The following is a 6,930-nucleotide window of genomic DNA, read 5'->3' as shown; positions in this document are numbered from 1 at the left end:
TGACTCGCTTTCATGATCACAAGATTGAAACCGGTTCGAAAAAATCTTAGTTAATAATTGCTATCCGTTGCCTTTCATTGACAAACACATTACTAATAGAATTAAGAAAAATTAATATAAGGACGCATCATTGAGCAGAAATATTGACCCCGGTGCCAATAAGATTATTATAGCAGATTCCATGTATAAAAAAGAGTGTGAGTTGATGAGACGACAGCTGCATTGGTTTCGGTTTTCCGATGTTATTTACAATATATACGGAAAGTTGGAGCAGCGTTTAAAGAAGAGGTGAAGGAGAACGATGAGTAACAGTACTTACTCAGGTGGCGGCGTGTTGGCAGCCATGTGTGCCTCCCCGATGTTGATATTAACGAGGTCTTGTACGGCCTCCAGAAATTCAGCAGTTGCACAGCGACTCTGTCAATCTTATGACGCAGGCGCGCATTGTCCACCTGGTAAGGCCCGTTCTACAATCAGTCGTATATCGCCATCGGATGTCGCGAATCGTTAATCGCATGTCGGTCCTGAGTCCTACGTACGATTTACCATTCTATAATCAGTAGCAACTCTCGGTTATGCGCACTAGCTAGTTATATCAGATTATAACCTATATTATACTGGTACAGAGTGTGGCCGAATGAAGAATAAAGGTAAAGAGAACAATGGAAACGGAAAAAATTGTAGTATATTTGAGGTTTTTTATTAATTAAAATAAAAATCATGAAAATTCGGCTAAGGAAGAGACGTAAAATAACAAGGCGATGGTGGGTAAAAACCACATATTGCGACACATATCAGAGAAAATTTGGGTGCTCACCAAAAATTATTTACATACTTTCGAACAAGTGATCACGAGGAATTTGTTAAGCTAACAAGAATGTCAGTGCAACAATTCGATTATTTACATAATGTTATGAGATCGAAATTGCAAAAAGGCAGTCACAGAGAACCTTTACCAACAGAGATACGACTTGCAGTAACATTAAAGTAAGTTTATTTATATTTTATTTTATAACAAATATTATTAATATAGTTTAATTATATTGTAATTATATTTTATTTTTTGTAAGAAATATAAAATTTTTGTCAATTTTTACAAATTCACATTCTTTTCAGCTTTCTTGCTCATGGAGACAGCGTAATCACTACTGCTTTATTGTTCCGTATAGGGAAATCAACTGTATATAGCATAATTCCTGAAGTATGCAATGCTATATGGGAAGTATTGCAAGTGACTTACCTCCGATGTCCACAAAATGAGAATGAGTGGATCAAAATCGCAGAGGAATTTAATATGCTATGGAATTTTCCTAATTATATTGGGGCAATTGATGGAAAGCATTGCCGAATACAAGCTCCAATTAATACACATAGCGCCTTTCACAACTATAAGGGCTATTTTAGTCTTGTGACAATAAAATTATTCACGAACAATAAATTGGCATCAACGAGTCACACACTTACTTCCCGAAAACGATAATTTCAAAAAGAACAAAGGGATTTCATAACCACGTCAGCAATCAACCTCCATGATTACGGTCTGTTACTGACTGAGAAAACATGTATGTTCCTGGTCTTACCAGTCAATAATATTACATTCGTTTCAAAACAAGGTCGTAAGTACACGGCGGCAAGTTTTCAATGTCTCTTTGCATGTTGATGGTGTTATCATGTTGTTTAATAAAACAAATCTCCGCAAACTCTCTCTTTTTCCAAAAACTTTCGTGATGAAGGACCTTTGCATTATACCAATCAAAATTATGATTATTACAAGACCGGTGCCTGCTCACAACGGAGTGGTTGCTTTCGTGCTTCCTTATATCATTAATATGCTCATTTATCCTAGTCAGTAAGTGTCTTTTCGTCTGTCCAATGTAGCAATAGTCGCAGTCTTTGCAGTCAATCTTGTAAACAATTCAGTTCTCTGTAAATTCCTCAAACCATCCTTCCCTCTTCTTATAACGCTGTCCAACTTTCCGTATATATTGTAAATAACATCGAAACCGAAACAATGCAGCTGTCGTCTCATCAACTCACTCCATTTTTTTATACATGGAATCTGTATAATAATCTTATTGGCACCGGGGTCAATATTTCTGCTCAATGATGCGTCCTTATATTTAATTTTCTTAATTCTATTAGTAATGTGTTTGTCAATGAAAGTCAACGGATAGCAATTATTAACTAAGATTTTTCGAACGGTTTCAATGTTGTGATCATGAAAGCGGGAGTCAGAGAGCAATATTGCTCTATCAACCAAGCTCGTTATTACACTAATCTTCTGTTTGTCCGGATGGTTTGAGAAAAAGTTAATGTAACGACCGCAGAACGTCGGCTTGCGATACCGATTAGTGATCAACGTATTACCATCTCTAATTATGCTAATGTCTAAAAAATTTATCAAACTGTTGTCTTCAATTTCAACCGTAAACTTTAACCTTTGATGATAACCATTGAATACGTCGAGCACATCTTGGCTTCTATTTTTCGGCAATATCATAAATATATCGTCTACATATCTGAAATAAGTCCGTACGTTAAACTTGACAGTACGTTAGACTTATTTCAGATATGTAGACGATATATTTATGATATTGCCGAAAAATAGAAGCCAAGATGTGCTCGACGTATTCAATGGTTATCATCAAAGGTTAAAGTTTACGGTTGAAATTGAAGACAACAGTTTGATAAATTTTTTAGACATTAGCATAATTAGAGATGGTAATACGTTGATCACTAATCGGTATCGCAAGCCGACGTTCTGCGGTCGTTACATTAACTTTTTCTCAAACCATCCGGACAAACAGAAGATTAGTGTAATAACGAGCTTGGTTGATAGAGCAATATTGCTCTCTGACTCCCGCTTTCATGATCACAACATTGAAACCGTTCGAAAAATCTTAGTTAATAATTGCTATCCGTTGACTTTCATTGACAAACACATTACTAATAGAATTAAGAAAATTAAATATAAGGACGCATCATTGAGCAGAAATATTGACCCCGGTGCCAATAAGATTATTATACAGATTCCATGTATAAAAAAATGGAGTGAGTTGATGAGACGACAGCTGCATTGTTTCGGTTTCGATGTTATTTACAATATATACGGAAAGTTGGACAGCGTTATAAGAAGAGGGAAGGATGGTTTGAGGAATTTACAGAGAACTGAATTGTTTACAAGATTGACTGCAAAGACTGCGACTATTGCTACATTGGACAGACGAAAAGACACTTACTGACTAGGATAAATGAGCATATTAATGATATAAGGAAGCACGAAAGCAACCACTCCGTTGTGAGCAGGCACCGGTCTTGTAATAATCATAATTTTGATTGGTATAATGCAAAGGTCCTTCATCACGAAAGTTTTTGGAAAAAGAGAGAGTTTGCGGAGATTTGTTTTATTAAACAACATGATAACACCATCAACATGCAAAGAGACATTGAAAACTTGCCGCCGTGTACTTACGACCTTGTTTTGAAACGAATGTAATATTATTGACTGGTAAGACCAGGAACATACATGTTTTCTCAGTCAGTAACAGACCGTAATCATGGAGGTTGATTGCTGACGTGGTTATGAAATCCCTTTGTTCTTTTTGAAATTATCGTTTTCGGGAAGTAAGTGTGTGACTCGTTGATGCCAATTTATTGTTCGTGAATAATTTTATTGTCACAAGACTAAAATAGCCCTTATAGTTGTGAAAGGCGCTATGTGTATTAATTGGAGCTTGTATTCGGCAATGCTTTCCATCAATTGCCCCAATATAATTAGGAAAATTCCATAGCATATTAAATTCCTCTGCGATTTTGATCCACTCATTCTCATTTTGTGGACATCGGAGGTAAGTCACTTGCAATACTTCCCATATAGCATTGCATACTTCAGGAATTATGCTATATACAGTTGATTTCCCTATACGGAACAATAAAGCAGTAGTGATTACGCTGTCTCCATGAGCAAGAAAGCTGAAAAGAATGTGAATTTGTAAAAATTGACAAAAATTTTATATTTCTTACAAAAAATAAAATATAATTACAATATAATTAAACTATATTAATAATATTTGTTATAAAATAAAATATAAATAAACTTACTTTAATGTTACTGCAAGTCGTATCTCTGTTGGTAAAGGTTCTCTGTGACTGCCTTTTTGCAATTTCGATCTCATAACATTATGTAAATAATCGAATTGTTGCACTGACATTCTTGTTAGCTTAACAAATTCCTCGTGATCACTTGTTCGAAAGTATGTAAATAATTTTTGGTGAGCACCCAAATTTTCTCTGATATGTGTCGCAATATGTGGTTTTACCCACCATCGCCTTGTTATTTTACGTCTCTTCCTTAGCCGAATTTTCATGATTTTTATTTTAATTAATAAAAAACCTCAAATATACTACAATTTTTTCCGTTTCCATTGTTCTCTTTACCTTTATTCTTCATTCGGCCACACTCTGTACCAGTATAATATAGGTTATAATCTGATATAACTAGCTAGTGCGCATAACCGAGAGTTGCTACTGATTATAGAATGGTAAATCGTACGTAGGACTCAGGACCGACATGCGATTAACGATTCGCGACATCCGATGGCGATATACGACTGATTGTAGAACGGGCCTTACCAGGTGGACAATGCGCGCCTGCGTCATAAGATTGACAGAGTCGCTGTGGCAACTGCTGGAATTTCTGGAGGCCGTACAAGACCTCGTTAATATCAACATCGGGGAGGCACACATGGCTGCCAACACGCCGCCACCTGAGTAAGTACTGTTACTCATCGTTCTCGCCCAATGACACGTGCGCTCCTCTATATTAAGACTTATTTATCTGTATTCTCTTTTCAGATAACTGTGGAAGTGGACTGTGGGTAAAAGAACAAGACGTTCACAGTATTATTTTCTACCTCATTTATTGGACAACGTATAATATTAATGTTAATAGTATTTTTATTATTGTTATTATATGTAAAGTATAAGTCCAAGCATGCATTTGTAGTTATAGTAGTTATAGTAGAAATATACAGTGCTGGCAAAAAGTTCCGGAACGGTTAAAAATCTTGGAAAATAATGATTTAGTGGAAAAATGTTTCAAACAAAAAGTATAGGGCTTAAAAAAATCTATTAGATGATGATATATATTTGACCTTGGTATGACCTTGGAAAGCCCGGTCATGGTCAACATAAAAATCTTAAATGGAAACCCCTATTTTTTATTACATATTCTTGTAGCTTAGGTCGAGAGCTTTTCGAAACGCTATAATAAATTTTTTTCTCTTACGTACTTTTTGACTTATAAGGCTTGAAGGTTACACAGTACCGCCGGCATTAGAATTACCCAAGGTGTACCGCGTGGAGGTTGCACGGTCGGATTTACACCTATTGTGTGTGTGTGTGTGTGTCACAGCAGAGATAAGGACCCCACGGTTCGTCACTTCCGTAGTAAATGACTCCAAACCCTCTCCGCTGTGCGTGTATGAGTGTGTGTGTTTGTGTGTGTGTATAATTAGATGTAATAAAAGAATTAATGTAATAAAATAAAAAAATAAAAAAATGAATGTATTAATTGTTCAAACTGATGTCCGTTTACTGCTTGGCAGTGTGCCAAACGGATGTAGATACTTTGCAGTACATTTTCTAACATTTCCTGTTTAATTGAATTTGAAACGTCTAATATTCTGGCTCGTACGACCAGCACCACCACTGCGCTTTAGGTTACTACTTTCTCGAAGGCGACGATGAATAGAAGCAAATGTGCTATGATGAGGTTGACGGCGATTTAGATATCTTTCTTCGTACAAGCGTGCAGCTTCTCTTTCATTATATCTCGCTTCGCCATAAATAAGATGCATGTCAGCTAGCTCTTCAAAAGAAAAATTATTGTTCATTTTGAAGACGAATTTCGTATTATCGTAACAGACACTAACGATACTGAAGTAATCAATCAGATGGGAGATTGTTGTCAATGTCTTGTAAGCGTACCTCGTAAGTGGATACTCACCATGTTTACTAACAAAAATCGTTCGACCGAGCGATTTCGGGAATAGTTGCGTTTACTATCAATGATAAACATTCTCATATCTTTCTTTGAAAGAGAGAAATCCAAATCGTCGTCAACATCATCATAGCACATTTGCTTCTATTCATCGTCATCTGTGTATAGAAGAAAATGGCCAACATTTTGAGCATTTGTTATAAATTCAAATAATTTAATCTCCTGCAAAAACGGCTCATTTTCGGGTATCGGTATATTAATAAAAGTTGCTTGTTTTGGTGTCCTCTATAACCCCCTGAAGTTTGTCGGTATGTTTTTGGAACACCCTGTATATATTTTATGCAAAAACGTTAGTACTATTCTATTTCGCATCACGCGCGCGACGATCCGTCCACCACGCGTGCAGCCTCAGCGCGTTCTCTAGCGCGCAGACCCCGCTGTGCTCGCAGCAGCGATACGTTCCGCGATCGATGACCTCCAGCTCGCTGAGACGTTCGATGGTCTCGTAGTCGTCGTCGATGGACCTGACGGTGACGCGGCGTTCGTCGACGAGAACGCCGAGGATACCCTCCAGCCATCGCCTCTTCTCCGCGCCCTTCACGGCCTCGTTCTGCCTCGAACAGTTCAGCACCACGAGCGGGCCGCAGTTCAGGAACTTGCTCATCGCGAGCATCGCCCCGTCGTCGTCCCGATCGAGCGCGTAGTACGCTCTGAGGAATCTGATGTACATGTCGTACAGCACCGCGTAGCGGTTTTTCGCAAAGTCCAGATGCGTGTCGTCGTAGGGATAGAATGTCGAATTGAAAAACAGCTTCACGTTGGAGAGATCGCAAGCGTCGAACAGGGACGCGTCCTTCGTCGCGACGTTCCTTCGACCGGTCTGCAGCGCGAAGATGACGTAACGCGGTTTCTCCAGCTGCTTAGCCGCT

Source organism: Ooceraea biroi, chromosome 11 (assembly GCF_003672135.1).
Source record: "Ooceraea biroi isolate clonal line C1 chromosome 11, Obir_v5.4, whole genome shotgun sequence".
Taxonomy (NCBI): domain Eukaryota; kingdom Metazoa; phylum Arthropoda; class Insecta; order Hymenoptera; family Formicidae; genus Ooceraea; species Ooceraea biroi.
The sequence above is the reverse complement of the archived record's forward strand: the minus strand, read 5'-3'. Positions refer to the sequence as shown.